This window comes from Panthera pardus, unplaced genomic scaffold (assembly GCF_024362965.1).
Source record: "Panthera pardus isolate Hobbes unplaced genomic scaffold, ASM2436296v1 HiC_scaffold_15, whole genome shotgun sequence".
NCBI classification, from domain to species: Eukaryota; Metazoa; Chordata; class Mammalia; order Carnivora; family Felidae; genus Panthera; species Panthera pardus.
The window spans coordinates 35,244,887-35,264,894 of NW_026526710.1; the positions used below are offsets into that span (position 1 = coordinate 35,244,887).

General features: G+C 38.8%; 1 long non-coding RNA gene across 2 annotated transcripts in view; it reads left to right on the plus strand.

The window, feature by feature from the left end:
* Positions 1-20,008, plus strand: part of LOC109248589 (uncharacterized) — a 91,852-nt gene that overhangs the window by 23,276 nt on the left and 48,568 nt on the right. The window contains exon 3 of one of the 2 annotated variants that reach the window (XR_008422231.1): positions 16,303-18,616. The exons of the other annotated variant lie outside the window; for it this stretch is intronic. This is a non-coding gene — a long non-coding RNA (uncharacterized LOC109248589). Of the gene's footprint in view, positions 1-16,302; positions 18,617-20,008 lie in introns of those variants that run through there. 2 annotated transcript variants of the gene reach the window in all.

A 20,008-nucleotide genomic window follows, 5' to 3' on the forward strand; every position in this document is an offset into this window, starting at 1 on the left:
ACCCAACTTGGGGCTCAAACTCACAACCCCAAGATCAAGAGTCACATGCTTCACCAAATGAGCCATCCAGACATCCTGATGAAATATTTTAGACACATTGGGTTAAATAAAATATGTTATTAAAATTAGCTTCACCTGTTTATTTTTACTTTTTTCCTCCAATTTTTTATTTAAATTCCAGCTAGTTAACACACATTGCAATGTTAGTTTCATTTTTATTTTTGCTTTTTAAAAATAGGATTACTTAAAAAAAATAAAACTACATAGGTAGCCTGTGTGAGCAGCTTGCACTATATTTCTTTTGGATCCCGCTTGTTCATAGGTTACAGATTGAGGAAGCAGAGACTGGAGGCCCTAAATCTAGGGCTCTACAATCCTTTTCCCTCTGGAGCTGTTTTATTTGGTGTTGGTGGTTTAGCTGACAGCTCATCTACATGTATTTATTCACGGATTCATACAACAAATATTTATTGAACAGTTACTGTATGCAAAGCATGTGGGAGAGTGTTATGATTTTGCTCTGCCCAGAACTCCCAGTCCTGCTGAGGTTAGAAGTCTTGTGCATGGAAAACTGATAAATGGCCAAGTTGGAAGGTAAACGAGATGCTAAAATAGGAATGCTGTTCAGGAAGGGAAATGTGAACTGGATTGGAGTAATAAAAATAATAATAAATAAATAAAGGCCTGTTTGAAGACCATCCTGCTCAGCTTTAAAATGCAATTTGCTCCTTGAACTTTCCTAAATAATCACAACCTAGGTAAACTAAGCAAGTCTGTATGTTAACTCATTTCTTCTGCTCCTCTGCTTGCTGATACTTTAAGAAGTCTGTCTGTGCACTTTATATATTATTTATTTTTATTATTAAAGTGTAGTTGACATACAAAGTTATATGAGTTTCAGGTGCACAACACAGAGATTCAACAATTCTATACATCACTGAATGCTCAAAGTCTGTGTACTTTATTATTTATTTATTTAAATTTGTTTTTTAAATTTATATCCAAATTAGTTACCATATAGTGCAACAATGATTTCAGGAATAGATTCCTTAATGCCCCTTCCCCATTTAGCCCATCTCCCCTCCCACAACCCCTCCAGTAACCCTGTTTGTTCTCCATATCTAAGAGTCTCTTCTGTTTTGTCCCCCTCCCTGTCTTTATATTATTTTTGTTTCCCTTCCCTTGTGTTCATCTGTTTTGTCTTTAAAGTCCTCATATGAGTGAAGTCATATGATTTTTGTCTTTCTCTGACTGACTAATTTCATTTAGCATAATACCCTCCAGTGCCATTCACGTAGTTGCAAATGGCAAGATTTCATTCTTTTTGATTGCCGAGTAATACTCCGTTGTATGTATGTATATGTGTGTGTATATATATATATATATATATATATATATATATATATATATACCACATCTTCTTTACTTCTTTATCCATTCATCCATCGATGGACATTTAGGCTCTTTGCATACTTTGGCTATTGTTGATAGTGCTGCTATAAACATGGGGGTACATGTGTCCCTTTGAAATAGCATACCTGTATCCCTTGGATAAATGCCTAGTAGTGCAATTGCTGGGCCATAGGGTAGTTCTATTTTTAATTTTTTGAGGAACTCCCATACTGTTTTCCAGAGTGGCTGCATCAGGTTGCATTCCCACCAGCAGTGCAAAAGAGATCCTCTTTCTCCGCATCCTCGGCAACATCTGTTGTTGCCTTGAGTTGTTAATGTTAGCCATTCTGACAGGTGTGAGGTGCTATCTCATTGTGGTTTTGATTTGTATTTCCCTGATGATGAATGACGTTGAGCATTTTTTTCATGTGTCGGTTGGCCATCTGGATGTCTTCTTTGGAGAAGTGTCTGTTCGTGTCTTTTGCCCATTTCTTCACTGGATTATTTGTTTTTTGGGTGTTGAGTTTGGTAAGTTCTTTATAGATTTTGGATAGTAACCCTTTATCTGATATGTTGTTTGCAAATATCTTCTCCCATTCTGTCGGTTGCCTTTTAGTTTTGCTGATTGTTTCCTTCACTGTGCAGAAGGTTTTTATTTTGATGAGGTCCCAATAGTTCATTTTTGCTTTTGTTTCCCTTGCCTCTGAAGATGTGTTGAGGAAGAAGTTGCTACTGCTGAGATCAAAGAGGTTTTTGCCTGCTTTCTCCTCGAGGATTTTGATGGCTTCCTGTCTTATATTTAGGTCTTTCATCCATTTTGAGTTTGTTTTTGTGTATGGTGTAAGAAAGTGGTCCAGGTTCATTCTTCTGCATGTCGCTGTCCAATTTTCCCAGCACCACTTGCTGAAGAGACTGTCTATTCCATTGGATATTCTTTCCTCCTTTGTCAAAGATTAGTTGGCCATATGTTTGTGGGTCCATTTCTGGCTTCTCTATTCTGTTCCATTGATCTGAGTGTCTGTCTTTGTGCCAGTACCATACTGTCTTGATGATTATAGCTTTGTAATATAGCTTGAAGTGCAGGATTATTATGCCTCCTGCTCTGGTTTTCTTTTTCAAGATTGCTTTGGATATTCGGGGTCTTTTATGGTTCCATACAAATTTTAGGATTATTTGTTCTAGCTCTGTGAAGAATGCTGGTGTTATTTTGATAGGGATTGCATTGAATATGTAGATTACTTTGGGTAGTATTGACATTTTATCAATATTTGTTCTTCCTATCCAGGAGCATGGAATCTTTTTCCATTGTGTGTGTGTGTGTGTGTGTGTGTGTGTGTGTGTGTGTGTCTTCTTCAATTTCTTTCATAAGCTTTTTATAGTTTTCAGTGTATAGATTTTTCACCTCTTTGGTTAGATTTATTCCGAGGCATTTTATGTTTTTTTGTGCAATTGTAAATGGGATCGATTCCTTGATTTCTCTTTCTGTTGCTTCATTGTTGGTGTATAGGAATGCAACCGATTTTATTTCCTGCAACTTTGCTGAATTCATGAATCAGTTCTAGCAGTTTTTTGGTGGAATGTTTGGGTTTTCCATATAGATCACGTCATCTGTGAAGAGCAAAAGTTTGACCTCCTATTGGCTGATTTGGATGCCTTTTATTTCTTTGTGTAGTCTGATTGCAGAGGCTAAGATTTCCAAAGCTATGTTGTATAACAGTGGCGAGAGTGGACATCCCTGTCTTGTTCCTGACCTTAGGGGGAAAGCTCTGTTTTTCCCCCATTGAGGATGATATTAGCATTGGGTCTTTCATATATGGCTTTTATGATCTTGAGGTATGGTCCTTCTATCCCTGCTTTCTTGAGGGTTTTTATCAAGAAAGGGTGCTGTATTTTGTCAAATGCTTTCTCTGCATCTGTTGAGAGGATCTTATGGTTCTTGTCCTTTCTTTCATTGATGTGATGAATCACATTGATTGGTTTGTGGATATTGAACCAGCCCTGCATCCCAGGTATAAATCCCACTTGGTCTTGGTGAATAATTTTTTTAATGTATTGTTGGATCCGGTTGGCTAATATCTTGTTGAGGATTTTTGCATCCATGTTCATCAGGGAAATTGGTCTATAGTTCTCCTTTTTAGTGGGGTCTCTGGTTTTGGAATCAAGGTAATGCTGGCTTCATAGAAAGAGTTTGGAAGTTTTCCTCCCATTTCTATTTTTTGGAACAGCTTCAAGAGAATAGGTATTCAATAGAGAATAGGAAGAGAACTCTTCCTTAAATGTTTAGTAGCATTCCTCTGGAAAGCCATCTGGCCCCAGACTCGTTTTTTGGAGAGATTTTTGATTACTAATGCAATTTCTTTACTGCTTATGGGTCTGTTCAACTTTTCTATTTTTTCCCGTTTCAGTTTTGATAGTGTATATGTTTCTAGGAATTTGTCCATTTCTTTCAGATTGCCCATTCTATTGGCATGTAATTGCTCATAATATTCTCTTATTATTGTTTTTATTTCTGCTGTGTTGGTTGTGATCTCTCCTCTTTCATTCTTGATTTTATTTATTTGGGTCTTTTCCTTTTTCTTTGTGATCAAACTGGCAAGGGGTTTATCAATTTTGTTAATTCTTTCAAAGAACCAGCTTTCCAAGAACCATTGATCTGTTCTACTATTTTGTTGTTGTTGTTGTTTTGATAGCATTAATTTTTGCTCTAAACTTTACTATTTCCTGTCTTCTGCTGGTTTGGGGTCTTGTTTGCTGTTCTTTCTCCAGCTCTTTAAGGCGTAAGGTTAGGTTGTGTATCTGAGATCTTTCTTCCTTCTTTAGGAAGGCCTGGATTGCTATATACTTTCCTCTTATGACTGCCTTTCCTGCATCCCAGAGGTTTTGGGTTGTGGTGTTATGATTTTCATTGGCTTCCATGAACTTTTTAATTTCCTCTTTAACTTCTTGGTTAGCTCATTCATTCTTTAGTAGGATGTTCTTTAGTTTCCAAGTATTTGTTACCTTTCCAAATTTTTTCTTGTGGTTGATTTCAAGTTTCATAGTGCTGTGGTCTGAAAATATGCACCGTATGATCTTGATCTTTTTGTACTTGTTGAGGGCTGATTTGTGTCCCAGTATGTGGTCTATTCTGGAAAACGTTCTGTGTGCACTGGAGAAGAATGTATATTCCACTGCTTTAGGATGAAATGTTCTGAATATATCTGTTAAGTCCATCTGGTCCAATGTGTCATTCAAAGCCATTGTTTCCTTGTTGATTTTTTTATTAGAAGATCTGTCTATTGCTGTGAGTGGGGTCTTGAAGTCCCCTACTATTATGGTATTACTATCAATGAGTTTCTTTATGTTTGTGATTAATTGATTTATATATTTGGGTGCATCCACATTTGGCGCATAAATGTTTACAATTGTTAGGTGTTCTTGGTGGATAGATCCCTTGATTATGGTATAATGCCCTTCTGCATCTCTTGATACAGTCTTTATTTTAAAGTCTAGATTGTCTGATGTAAGTATGGCTACTCCGGCTTTCTTTTGTTGACCATTAGCATGATAGATGGTTCTCCATCCCCTTACTTTAAATCTGAAGGTGTTTTTAGGTCTAAAGTGGGTCTCTTGTAAACAGTATATAGATGGATCTTGGTTTCTTATCCATTCTGTTACCCTGTGTCTTTTGATTGGAGCATTGAGTCCATTGATGTTTAGAGTGAGTACTGAAAGATATGAATTTATTGCCATTATGATGCTTGTAGAGTTGGAGTTTCTGGTGGTGTTCTCTGATCCTTTCTAGTCTTTGTTGCTTTTGTTTTATATATATATATATATATATATATATATAAAATATATATATATAAATATATTATATATAACATATATAATATATTTATATATATATAATATGTTTTATATACATATATATATTATATATATATAAATATATTATATATATATATATATATATTTTTTTTTTCCCATCTTTTCTCCCCTCAGAGAGTCCCTCTTAAAATTTTAAAATTTCTTGCAGGGCTGGTTTAGTGGTCACAAACTCCTTTAATTTTTGTTTGCCTGGGAAACTTTTTATCTCTCCTTCTACTTTGAATGACAGCCTTGCTGGATAAAGAATTCTTGGCTGTTGGGGCGCCTGGGTGGCTCAGTTGGTTGGGCGGCCAACTTCAGCTCAGGTCATGATCTTGCAGTCCGTGAGTTCGAGCCCCGCGTCAGGCTCTGTGCTGACAGCTCAGAGCCTGGAGCCTGTTTCAGATTCTGTGTCTCCCTCTCTCTGACCCTCCCCCATTCATGCTCTGTCTCTCTCTCTATCTCAAAAATAAAAATAAACGTTAAAAAAATTTTTTTAAAAAAGAATTCTTGGCTGCATATGTTTCACATTGAATATATTCTGCCACTCCTTTCTGGTCTGTCAAGTTTCTGTGGATAGGTCTGCTGCAAACCTGATCTGTCTTCCCTTGTAGGTTAAGGATTTTTTTTCCCTTGCTGCTTTCATGATTCTCTCTTTGCCTGAGTATTTTGTGAATTTGACTATGATATGCCTAGTTAATGGTCGGTTTTTGTTGAATCTAGTGGGAGTCCTCTGTACTTCCTGGATTTTGATGTCTGTGTCTTTCCCCAGGTTAGGAAAGTTTTCCAACATAATTTGCTCACATACCCCTTCTACCCCTATTTCTCTCTGTTCCTCTTCTGGGACCCTATGATTCTGATATTGTTCCTTTTTAATGAGTCACTGATTTCTCTAATTCTTAAATTGTGCTCTTTTGCCTTAGTTTCCCTCTTTTTTTCTGCTTCATTATTCTCCATAAGTTTGTCTTCGATATCACTGATTTTCTGTTCTGCCTCATCCATCCTTGCCTCCGTGGCATCCATTCGAGATTGCAGCTCAATTATAGCATTTTTTATTTTATCCTAACTAGCTTTACCTCTTTTATCTCCGCAGAAAGGGATTCTAATCTATTTTCAACTCCAGCTAGCATTCTTATCATCGTGATTCTAAATTCTGGTTCAGACATCTTATCTCTGTGTTAGTTAAGTCCCTGGCTGTTGTTTCTTCCTGCTCTTTATTTTGGGGTGGATTCCTTGGTTTCATTGTTTTGAAGAGAGAAAAGGAATTAATGAAGTGAAAAAATTAAAATTAAAAAAATATTAAAATTGAAAAATTGAAAACAAACACACACACACAAAATCTAATAAATGAAGCTAGATCCTAGGTGTGTTTTGGTATGGGTGTTGAAAGCGGCTTGATAGATTAGAGAATAAAAGGGGAAATAAGAAAAAAAGAAAATCGTTTGAAAATTTTAAAAAATGAATATACTGAAGTAGACTAAAATGAAATGATGGAAGTAAAATAGAATTTGAAAAAATTTACACAGAAGTAAAAAATACAGTAGAGAAAAATTAAAAATATTAATAAAAATTGAAAATAAAAATGAATTTTTTCTTTCTGTATTCAAGAAAAAGAAAAGAAATGAAAAAGAGAAAAAAGAAAAAAAAGAAAGAAAACTGAATAGATGGACCAGTGAACAGACTGAAATGTGACTGAAATTACTTCATTTTCCCCTAGAAGTCAAACTATGAAGCACTTTATAGTCCATAAACTAAGCAAGCGGAGAGACTTGTGTTCCTGAAGAGCGAGGTTAGCCCAGCTCGGTGCGACTTAGTGTAATGACTCCGTTCTCCACTAGATGGCGCTGCTTCGCTTACTGGGGTGGATTGCCGTGGTGCTTGTAGGTGCATATGCGCATGCGCGGGAGCCGTGAAAATGGCGTCACCCAGGTACCCAGTCTCTAGTATCTCAACTCTGTTCTCCCTGATGGGCAATCGCTCACTTGTCCTTTGTCTTCGGCTTCCATCCACTCCCCGCTTTTACGCAGTCCGTGACCAAGCCCCAGGCAGCACCTCCCTCCTGAGTTTTGTCTCCGATGCGGCTGTTTTTTCCGACCCCTTACTTCTGAAGGACTGCGGCTTTGCCCAGCTCTGCTTCTCTGCTGAGGGTCTCACGGAGCAATGGCCGCGGGCCAGCCACACCCAGGATGTTCGCAGGGCCGTGCTTTTGCCGATGCCCAGAGGCTGCAGCCGGGTGCTATCCCGCCCCAGAAAGAGTTCGTGAGGTCGTGTAGCAGCAGCGTTTCAGGGATTATGGAAAATCACAACACGCATCTGGCACCAGGCTTTACCTTTAATGACCTTGTTCCAGCACCAGCAAATGTGGTTGTTCTCCCAGGTCCACTGGGGCCTTGCCTTTGGGGGACCGACACAGCCTCCACCAGGTGTCCTCCCAGCAGGGGAACCGCCTCCCCCCGTGTGACCTGAAGAACCCCGGACTCCGCTCTGCTCCTGGGGATTCGCCCTTCTCACCAGGTATGGAGCTGTGGAGTTTCAGACTCTGCCCTCCCCCCGTTTATAGTCTTAATGGAATTTAAGCCCTCTCCTTTCTCCTTTCTCCTTTCTCCCTTTTTAGTTCAGTCCCTGTGGCTGTTTCTACTTTTCCACTTTCTCTCCAGCTGTTTTTTTGGGGGGTGCTTTTCCTGTATTCTCCCCCCACCCCATCTCTGTTCACTCTCCGCCCGCAAAACCACCTCCCTTCCTGCGGCTTCTCGCTCCCCAAGATCACCTCTCCGTGCTGCATACATGCTGAATTCTGTGGTTCAGGTTGTGCAGATTGTTGTGTTAATCCTCAGATGAGTTTTCTAGGTATGCAGGATGGTTTAGTATTGGTCTGGTTTAGTGCTGGTTGGTATTTTATGGATGTGAGACACATAAAAAGCTTCCATGCTGTTCCGCCATCTTGGCTCCTCCAGTCTGTGTACTTTAGATGCAAGTACTTAACATTGGGGGGATGGGGAGGGACACTAAAGAATTCTGCTTCGTTTTGTCCCAGTTAAGGGACTGAAAAATAACAACATTGATGCCATATGTCAAAAGTGAAAATAACTGGACAATTCTAAATTTTCATTCTTATTTTTCTAAGTTTATTTATTTATTTGAAAGAGAGGGTCAGAGAGAGAATCCCACGGAGGCTCCACATTGTCACTGCGGAGCCCAGCACAGGGCTCAATCCCACCACCGGGAGATCATGACCTGAGCTGAAGTCAGATGCTTAACCAACTGAGCCACCCATGCCCCTAAATTTTCATTCTTAAATGATTACTGAATGGATTATTAAATCTAAAATGTGAGCTGATAAACCATGACCACATTTTCATTTCTTAACAATTCAATTCTCATGTCAAACCCTTTGATTTCTATATGCCTTTCCTTGTGTCTGATAAGGCTTTTTCTTGATCTTTTTTAAGCCAAGTACCCTCTGCCAGTGATTTACACAGTGTGATCTACGGTCAATATTGTCAATTGTCAATATTGGAGATAATTTGCCCCAGCCCAGATCTATGGAGTCAGAGCTTCAGGGGGTGTGGCCTGAGAATCTGTGTTTTTTCCAGGTGATTCCTATGCACCCTAAAGTTGGAAAGACACTGCAACTAGTCTAGCATATGAACAACTTGATGTCTTGCATTCCCCCTGACAAGATCAAAGGGCAGGAGGGTTGAGGCCTAGAAAACATTTTGAAAGTCCTCCAACAGTGAAGGGGAGCGGAGAGGATTATTCATAATCCCTTGGTGCCAAGAAATCTGGAACTTCCGAAGCTGTGGGCTAATGCATCTTGCAATAGTTACTCAGCATGCAGGAAATCCCTCCTCCTACAGTGCCAGTGGCACAAGGAGTCTTGGCATCCTTAAATAAAACGAAGTTGGGATTTTTTCAGGTTACCCAAGGACTTCTGATTTCCGGCTTTGTTATCTGAAAGTAAGCAAAATGATTATACTCTTTTCCTTCTTCAAGGTGGATGACTGTACCTGGTAATTGTTCTTAATGGCCAAAATAAAACAGTGGTTTGAGGAGAGATATTGAGCAAATGGTTCAGGAAAACAGATCTCGTAAAAGACCATTCCTTCCTGGCAAGAAGAGAGCAGCCTAGAAGGGCGTTGACGCAGCATTTCCTCGAAAGAACAGCCTCTTTGCATCCCAGATGTAGCTTGAATTCCCTTTCGTTTGGGGCATTGAGCAGATCTGGGTACTTTTATTTTTTAACGTTTTGTTCTATAATTCATTTTAGACTTACAAGAAGTTACAAAAATGGTACAGTGACTTCCTGGGTACTCTTCGTCTAGCTTCCCTCAATGATAACATCTTACATAACCATAAAGTATTATCAAAACCAGGAAATTGAAATTTGTACAATGTTATTAGCTATACTACAAACTTGGCCTTTTTTGCGTGTGGTTATCTAGACAAGATGGCTCAGGAGCCACCTTGGGAAGTATCTTACAATACACACTGGATGTGTACCCAGCACACAGCATGAAACACTAGCTTCACTTCAAACTCCGTGAACATTCATAAGAGCAGCCACAGTGCCCTGTGGAAGGTAGCAACATATTCTTTTCTGTAAGGATTAGCCATAATATCTCTGCACAGCTGTGGTTTTGGGTTCAAGTTTTCTGAGGGCTGCAAACAAGTATCAAAGAGCCTGCATGTTGCCTTGTGCAGTTAATAAAAACAGGTCCTTACATTTCTATAGAGTTTTAGATTTATAAAACCTTTACACGTATCTTACTGTATTGACCTCTTGCAATCAATGCAGGGCATTAGGAACCATACTATAATTTTATATTTTATAGGTTAGGAAACTGAATGTCAGAGAGGTTAAAAGAGTTGGGCCCATGCATAGATTCTGGTGATCTCTTCATTCTAATGCCTCTTTTATTTTTTCTACTCTCCACATATTTTGTTGTTTTAATTTTTTTATTAAGCATTTTGATGAATCAAATGATTCTATAAGGTTTATTGTGAAAACAGTCTCTTACACAGCCCTTGCTTCCTCGCTCTGGTTAACAATCCCCAGAAGGAACCACTCACACTTTAACCACAACTTTTTGTCCTTATCTTCACATCTCTAATAACATGCTTGTACCACTATTTGTTGATTTTTTACTTCTGGGCACTATATCTACCAATTTCCCACATTGGAAGGTGAGGATTTTGTGTTCTGTCATTAACTTTTCCACTGCGCCTATATCATACACATGTGACCAACCCCACCCCCTACTCAAGATATATCACAATCTGGGGCATATTGGTATTTGGGGATTTCTTTTTTGTGACTATAAATGCCAGTCACTGCTGATTAAGTCATAGTATACGATGATTACTCCTCAACTTTATATTTTCCCTGGAGTTAGTAATTGTCAAGATTTTTTTCCTCTTTGCTTAGTTTTCTAAGCAACTTACTCATATCTAAAATATTTCGTTATATTTCCCATGGTCTAAATCCCTTGTCAATATAAGTGATTTCCTATCAGTTTCATCTTCTTGGAATTTTCTCTCCCCAACTGTTTTGACCTCCTCTTTGCTAGGCTGGTTACTGTCTAGGCTCACAACAAAACTATCATCTTGGATTTCCTCCACTTTTTTCCTGGGGATATTCTTTTTACAGCTCTCTTTTGTTGGATTCCCTGAATTCTTTCTTGGTTTATTCACTCATTTTGGTAGAGTACTTCCTTGGGTATCTTCCCCTAATATCTTCCAAGGGTAGTTGGAGATAAATGTTTTGGGACTTTGCATATGTGGAGACATTTTTATTCTAGTCTCATATTTAATTGATAATTTGTCTGGAGATAGAATTTTGAATCTAAGTATTATTTTCCTGAGAATTTTTACATTACTTTATTCTCTTTGTTTACAATGTGGCCATTAAGAAATCTAGAGTCATTCTAATACCAGATTATTTATAAGGAATCTGGTTTTTTTTTTCCTTTTTGGAATTTTTTTTTTTAAAGTTTCTATTATTTATTTATTTGGAGAGAGGGAGAGAGAGAGAGAAAGAATGTGTGGGGGAGGGGCAGAGAGACAGAGAGGGAGAGGGAGAATCCCAAGCAGGCTCCACACTGTCAGTGCAGAGCCTGATGTGGGACTCAATCCCACAAACCATGAGATCATGACCTGAGCCGAAATCAAGAGCAGACACTTAATAGACTGAGTCACCCAGATGCCCCTCCTTTTTGGAAGTTTTCAAGGTCATGCTCTCTCCCTCACTTCACAGTGATGTGCCTTTGAGTATTGCTATTTTCATCTATTGTGCTGGGCACTTGGTGAGCCCTTTCCATCTGAAAACTCTTGTATGTTGGTTATGAGAAATGTTCTTGAGTTATTTCTTTGTTTTATCCCTCCATTAGATCTGTTCTGTCTTCTTTCTCAAATTCCTTATATTTATTTGCTGGACATTCTCAAATTCCTTATATTTATTTGCTGGACATATAAACTGGACATTCCAATTTTCTTGCCTTTTTTATTTTCTTTCTCTATGTCTTCCCCCCTCTCTCCTCCCCCCCCCCACACTTTCTGAGACATTTCTTAAATCTTATAGCTCCTCTAGTGAGTGTTATTTTTTTTAATGCTCTTCAGTGATTCCAAGGTGTACATTTTTTCAAGATTTTAAAGCCTCTAAAATCAGGATTTTTTTCATAAATAATGGCCCATTACAATGACTGTTGTCCAGGCAGTAGTCATAGCACCATTGTCATTGCTTATACAAACTTGTCATCTCACATGAGTTATAAGCATTGTTGATACCACACATGTCAAGAAATGTAGTTGAAGGCAAGGAAAATGCCAAATGCCTTGGAATAAATGAGAGAAATATCAAAGCAACAAGGAGCTCGTGTGACCAACTTGTACCTTGTGCAAGATTATCACTGAAGCCTTGAACTTCAGCTGGTCAGAAGCTTCCTGCTGACTTTGAAGAGAAGTGCATGACATCCAGTAATGTACAGTTCAATCAAGAAAAGATGAAACTATGATGTAAGTAAAAAAATACAGTGCTAGAGTTAAAATTTGAAAGATAGATATCAGTAGCTTGGGAAAAAGTCCCTAAGATTCCAGTGGAGTAACTGGCTAAGAAATGATGCATTTCTGTACTCTAATGGCATGAAGAAAGAAATTCAATAAAGGAGAAAAGATGTCAGTGATTCTGACTTGGGAAGTGGTTTCAGAAGATTCAAATTCTGAATATGAAGATGTTTAGGAAGTAATGCATTTTTCTTATATTTTCATACAAACACAATGGTGATGAGATATAATACATCTATCTCTAAGCCATATTAAAAGTTTTTCAGTAGGTAAAAATAAAAATTGTGCATTTTTAAACAGTAGTAAAAAAATAATCTTATGATTGGTGCCATGTTAGAGATGGGTATTTTCTATTTCTAAGAGCTGTTTTTTTTCTGAAATTTTTGGTGACATCCTGTTCTTGTTTCATGGATAAAATATTTTATCCTCTCTGGGAGGACATTAATGACTGTTTTTTAAAGTTTTCATTAATATGTATAATCTGGATCTCCTCTGAATTGATTCCCCACCCCCACTCCACTGATGTTTAGAACTACATTTTTCATATACATAATTCCCCTTCAAATGTCTGATAACAAAAGTTTAGCACTAATAAGCTGTTTGGGCTCTCTGTAGACTAGTAAGTCTTGGGCTTTCCTAAAGGCTGAGCTTCATTCTTGGCTGAGGATCATTCTTGGCTTCAGAATTTAAAAATAAATTTTTTTTTAATGTTTATTTATTTTTGAGAGAGAGAGAGCAAGTTAGGGAGGGGCAGAGAGAGAGGAAGACACAGAATCTGAAGCAGGCTCCAGGCTCTGAGCTGTCAGCACAGAGCCCGATACATGGCTTGAACTCAAGAACCATGAGATCATGACCTAAGCAGAAGAAGTTGGACGCTCAACCAACTGAGCCACCCAGGTGCCCCTTTGCTTCAGAATTTTTTTAGGTATTTTCTCTGTAATTGTTACTTGCTTGGGAGGTTTATGCCTGACAGCTAGGATTCAGGAAGCAAGTTTGGTCCTCTGACAAGGTGGGGTAGGATATTCATCCCACTGAAGGTTTGGGGGAGGAGGCTTGAGATGTGACCCTCCTGTCTTCATTATCTCCTGTATTGGACTGGTGTGGCCATTTCTCTCATTGTCTAGTGCTATCCATGGAAAATCAGGCTTCCTCTTATGGAGGGCAAAGTCAGTTCACTTTTTCTTCTGCTTTCTGCCTCCCGGTATTTTGTGGCTATTGTCTTCTCTGTTATTCTCTTTGTTCTGAGGGTTTACGGCTTTTGTTTGTCCTTTTGCCATACTTTCAGTTGTGTTTCTGGAAGGAGAAGCTATAAATGTGTGTGTTCTGTCTTTAAACAGAATCTCTTCATATTCTCCTGCTTAATTGGAATATTTTCCAAATAAGTTGTATAATTTTCTTTAATGTTAATATTTCTAGATATTTCTTTTCTTTTTTGACCTCTTCACTTTATACTCTCCGAACCATAATCCTTTTATTTTGTTTTGTTTTGTTTAGAGCGGAGAAAATAATTTAGGAAAGAATAGAAGGAAATGGGAAGGAAGACAACTTTAGGTGGTATTTTATTTAATTCCCACAAAACCCAGCAAGTCAGGCACAAGCATCCAATGTGAGAGAAAGCTCAGAGAGGTTACATACCTGCCTCAGAATTTCATCAAGCAGATCCTAGAATAACGTTTAGACTCTTGACTCTGACTCTCCTTGCTCTTTCTGTCATTCTAAGCACCCTGTCAAATGTCCTTGGTATCTGAGACAATATTCTTCTTCAAGCCACATTCTAGATCCTTCCATTCATTTCACAGCTATGGCAGAACACATTCCCTTCTTCCCATTCTCTCAACCAAAGGCAACTCACATAGCGTTTTACCATCCCCTTGTTTCCTCCAACCTGTAACACCAACCAGTTGTAGATCACCAATCTCAGTCAAGACTTCATGGTGGAAACCTATGAAGTTTTGGGGTTTGTTTCCCAACTGAGAAATGGAAGTGTTGATATATAGACATTTCCAGTGATCCACACAGGTGAACATCTTCTCTGACTGGCAGGCCTAAAATGGAGTCAGTCATTCTGATTATCCATGTCAAAGTGAGCTGGGTCAGTGGGGCCTGAAGCCAGACTGTCCTCAAGAGTTCAGCTGGGAGTGGAGTATGCTGGGCCTGAGGGACAGGGATCCACAGGCTGAGATCTGAATAGGAAAGGGTTGCAGCTAAAGACTTAAGGGGCAATCACCAAAAGGGATCTATTAGACAAGACACACTTTGAGGTGGTCAGCCTGCCACATTGTCAGCATCTGGAGTGAGAGGAAGGACTGTTAGTTTACTAAGAATAGGACCAAACTGGCAGGTATGATACAGGGCACTCAGTTAAATTTGAATTTCAGATAAGCAACTGATCATTCTTCAGTATGAGTGTGTCCTATGCAATATGTGAGACATGATTATACAAAAACTATTCTGTTGTTTATCTGAAATTTGAATTTAATTGGGTATCATGCATTTTTATTTGCTAAACCTAGCAACCTTAAGTAAGGAGTAGATGTGTGCAGCCTCCAGATATACTTAGAACTACAAACCACCTTGAAGGCTTTCTTGAAACAAAATCTTAGAAGGAAGCCAAATATATTAAAAAAGCAATGAATCCGCTCAAGTTTAAGCAAAGATGGGGCCTCTCTCCCATCAGCCTTCTTTCTCACTCCTACTTTCCTACAGTGACTTGAGGCACCACAGCCAAAAGGACAATTTCCTGAAGGGCATGCATAACTTCTCCCTTTCAGGAGGAGATGGGGTTCTTGGGTTATCTGTGCAGGCCCCTTAGGAAGTACTGCCACGTCCGTCAGTGGAAATGTTAGAATAAGTGTTGACCAGTCGTGAAAGCCCGACTTACGAGAGCTGAAAGCGTTAAGTGCTGGTGACAGGACTCTGTCCCCTGAAGTAATGGGGCTCAGGTGGGCAGTACAGGCTTTCAGTTGGCTTCATCCTAGAAGGTGCCAATGTGGATGGTTTTGCAGACCTTCTCTAGTGTCTAGGGGATCTGATACATGAGCCGCTGAATGGGTTCTAGATAATACCAGTATAATCATGGAGGGGAAGAAGTATATACTTTCCTAAAGTGGCACCATTTTTTTTAAATGCAATCCTTTTTTTTTTAAAGTTTATTTTACGTACTTTGAGAAAGAGAATGTGTGCACACAGGGGAGGAGCACAGAGAGAGAGAGAGAGAGAGAGAGAGGGGGAGAGAGAATCCCAAACAAGCTCTGTGCTGTTAGGGCAGAGCCTAACAATATCAAGAGCCAGATGCTCAACTGACTGAGCCACCCAAGTGCCTCTAAAGTGGCACTATTTAATGGAGGACAGCATGGTATGATTTAGCACATGACATTTATTTTTTTAATTTTTAAAAATCTTTTATTTATTTTTGAGAGTGAGAGTGGGAGTGGGAGTGGGGGAGGGACAGAGAGAGAGGGGAACAGAAGATCCCAAGCAGGCTTTGCACTGACAGCAGCAAGCCTGATGTGGGGCTCGAACTCACAAACTGAGATCATGACCTGAGCCAATGTCAGATGCTCGATGAACTGAGCTACCCAGGGGCCCCTGATTTATCACATGACATTTATTACTTCTGATACTTATCTTTTTAAGAACATTGTTTGTAATATATGCCAAAGATTCAAGATTAGTTCAAGACTCACAGGAGTAGAGAAAAAAATAGGACTATATTTGAAATTCCTAAGTATACTTACAATAATACAAATTATTATAGCATATCAATAGATCTTATAGTCAGCCGGGGAATCACTGCAGCACTGGATAGTATATCTTGCATTCAACTGATATCTACTTAATGAAATTTTGCAGCATAAAGGATATTCGTGACAGTGTATAATATTTTGCACTGATAGAACCAGGAAAGACAAAGAGGACAGATGATCAATGTAAATGAAAAAAAATGCATATATGTCATGAAACCACACAAACGATAAAGCTTTTGTCTTCTGTCCCAAACAGAATGGTCTTCAATCCAAGACAGATGCAGAAAAGAGCATCTAGCTGCTTAACATGAGAGCAGGGTTGTCGGCTTAGATAAATGACACCCCAGAGTCCTGAAAGAAGTTGCAGATGTGATCACAGGGCAATCCGACAGGGAGGAATTGGGGAAACAGAGAGCCGGCAAAAGACCGGAGATGGGCAAATGAGTTCCAGATTTTCCAGCCCAACAGGAAAAGCGACTTATGGATCTGTGCACTGGTGAAGTTTAATGCTGAGCTTCAGCGAAACTCCAATGAATGATTAAAGGGGCTTTGTGCGTATTTATTAAAGAAAAGTGGTGACTGCTAGGCACTCTCTTGAGTTCCCTGAAATCTGAGCTCAGGCCAACCAACCTTGTTTCCATTTTGTAGCACTTGACTGGAGGAACAGGAAAATATTGTAGTCAGAAATGACTTATTTGAGCAAGACATTTGCCAGGAGTCTCTCATGACATCCTTGTGTACAGGAAATGTGGACTGCTGATTCCAGGATCCGCTGTGTTCCAGTTTTCACTACATAAGACTTCAGTCTCAAAGGTGCAAAGAAATAAAATGATCGTAACAGAAATACTTAGAAATGAACTTTAAAAAAAAACTAATGACTTTTTGATGTGAGATAGTCATACTCAAATATCTTTCCTCACTTGGGTTAGTTTGCTAGGATGGCAATAACAAAATATCACAGACTGGGGGACTTAAACAAGAGAAATTTATTTTCTCACAGCTCTGGAGGCTGAAGTCCAAGGTCAAGGTATCAACAGCGTTGGTTTCTCCTGAGGCCCTTTTCCTTGGCTTGTAGATGGCCCTCTTCTCCCTGTGTCTTCCCATGGTCTTTCCTCTGTGTGTCTGTGCCCTAATCTCCTCTTCTGGGGCGCCTGGGTAGCTCAGTTGGTTAAGCATCTGACTCTGGATTTTGGCACAGGTCATGATCTCAAGGTTTGTGAGTTCAAGTCCCTCATTGGGATCTGTGCTGACAGCATGGAGCCTGCTTGGAATTCTCTCTCACTCTCTGTCTCTGCCCCTCTCCTATTCATGCTCTCTCTCTCTCTCTCAAAATAAATAAATAAACATTTTTAAAAAAATCTCATCTTCCTGGGGTGCCTGGGTGGCTCAGTCGGTTAAGCGGCCGACTTCGGCTCAGGTCATGATCTCGCGGTCCGTGAGTTCGAGCCCCACGTCGGGTTCTGTGCTGACAGCTCAGAGCCTGGAGCCTGTTTCAGATTCAGTGTCTCCCTCTCTCTGACCCTCCCCCGTTCATGCTCTGTCTCTCTCTGTCTCAAAAATAAATAAATGTTTAAAAAAAATTTTTTTTTAAATAAAATCTCATCTTCTTATTAGGCACCAGTCATACTGGATTATAGCCCACTCTGATGGCTTCTTTTAAACTTGCAGGAGGCATTACCCTATCTTCAAATAGTCACTGTCTAAGGTACTGGAGGTTAGGACTCCACATAGGAATTCCAGGGGACATAATTTAGCTCATAACATCACTTTACACTAGCATCTGTCCCAACCCAAATCACCAACTCCTTTGTCTGTTGATGGCTTGCTGATTTTCTTGTATAATACGTTACTAAAAATAGGCACTATAATATTAAATGCTTACTATGTGCCAGGCACTGTTTTATGTGCATTACCCATATGTACTCACTTAATACTATTAAAGCCCCTTAAGGTGAATATTATTAATTCATTTTATAGAATTGAGGCTCTTGGTCAGGTAGGATTTCAACCTGGATGAGCTGGATCCAGAGTCCATTTAAATAGCTATCTTATTTTAAGGGATTCAAATCAACTGTGAAGTGAAATTATAAATCTTGCAAAAGATGCTGGACTTCAAGAAGTCTTTCAGAGAATTGTTTGGAGGAAATCCAAAATAGAAAATAAAAAAAAGAGATCTGGAAGAGTCAGACTTAATTGAGGAAGAAAAGATTCACAAAGCCCTCAAAGGACCACAGAAATGAATTACTTGACTATAAAAGGAAAAGTAAGGATGTCAAGAAAATGAATCAAGCCTTCTAATATTTTTGCAGAAATGACTGTCTTTATGATGATAATCTGAATGCCAAAAATGAAATGAAGATGACCACACCTTGCTGTCATAGTTTTGTCAGAAGGTCTCCCTCCTCTCATAACATAACAAGACTCAAGCCATTCTTTTCTGTTCTCAGAACTGATGCACTATTGCCATCATAACTGAAATTTTGTTAACTTGCAAGTAAAATGAATTCATTTGCAAGACGTTTGCTTTTTTTTTTTTTAAGATTCATTCCAATAAAACATTATTTTCAATATTTAATGGATTTTTTTTCTGTTTTAAATGGTGTTAAGTGGGTTTTTTTTTTCAGGATTATTTATGCTCAGCCAATGACCTTCTATATTATTTCAGCTGATTAAACAACTGCACCCAGAAATTATTAACTGATTAGTGTCAAATTGGAGATAAGTGTTTCTGATGATATACCTTGGGGATTCTTGTTTTATATTTTAATGTTTACTTTGGTAAAGAGCTATCAGGCATGCTTATTTAATAAGTTGGTGTTGAAAACCTGGGAGGGATAGCTTATATGACAGATAACAGCAAGGTCCACGATTTCAGGGCTAGAACATGAATTAAAACTGCAAGAAGAGGGATGCCTGGGTGGCTCAGTCAGTTAAGTCTCCGACCTCAGCTCAGGTCATGATCTCATGGTCTGTGAATTCAAGCCCCACATCGGGCTCTGTGCTGACAGTTCAGAGCCTGGATCTGCATTAGATTTTGTGTCTTCTCTCTCTGCCCCTCCCCTGCTCGCACTCTGTCTCTCTCTCAAAAAATAAACATTAAAAAAATTTTTGAAATAAACATTAAAAAAACTCTAAGAAGAATTTTAACTAGAAAACAATGCATTTAGGTTAAACAGTGTCTATTTCATGAATACAGGAGAGAAAAGAACTGGCCAGACTGCAGACTCAAAAGCATGATCTAAATGTTTGATGACATTCCTAGATTAAGCTAAATAATCCTAGTTTATCACATCCTAGCTATTATCTGGGGTCTTGTGCTCCTTCATAGATATCATTAAAAACAACAGCACAGCAAAACTGTTGTAAACTGGAGTGCAGCCAGGATATCAAGATATTGTCAAACCATGTCCTATAGAAAATATCAAGTCCTTAGGAAATGATACAAAGAGATATATAGGAGCCATTTTCACATATTTGTCAGCGGCTTTCAGATATTTGGAATGTGGAGAAGACAGTAGCTTGCTGTGGATTGTTCTAGGGAACCCAGGGTGAAATAGTCAAAAGGTATATTTGGGTTTAACATATAGAAAAGCTTGTAACACTTCAAGGAAACAGTAACCTTTTTGTCCCTTGATTTCCTTCAGCACTGTTTTGTAGTTTTCAGGGTCTTTTGCCTCCTTGGCTAAGTTGATTCATACCTATTTTATTCTTTTTGATGCTAATGTCAATGGAATTGGTTCCTTCATTTCTTTTCTTGGATTGTCTATTTTTCTCCATGATAGATTAGTTTGGACTGTTCTAGAATTTCATAAAAATGTAATCATACAGCATGAACTCTTGTGTAAGGCTGCTTTCATTGTGCCTAATTGTTTTGAGTTTCATCCGTACTGTTGACTATTTCAGTAATTCATCACTTTCTATTGCCCGATGGAATTGCATTGCATGAGTAGACTACAGCTTGT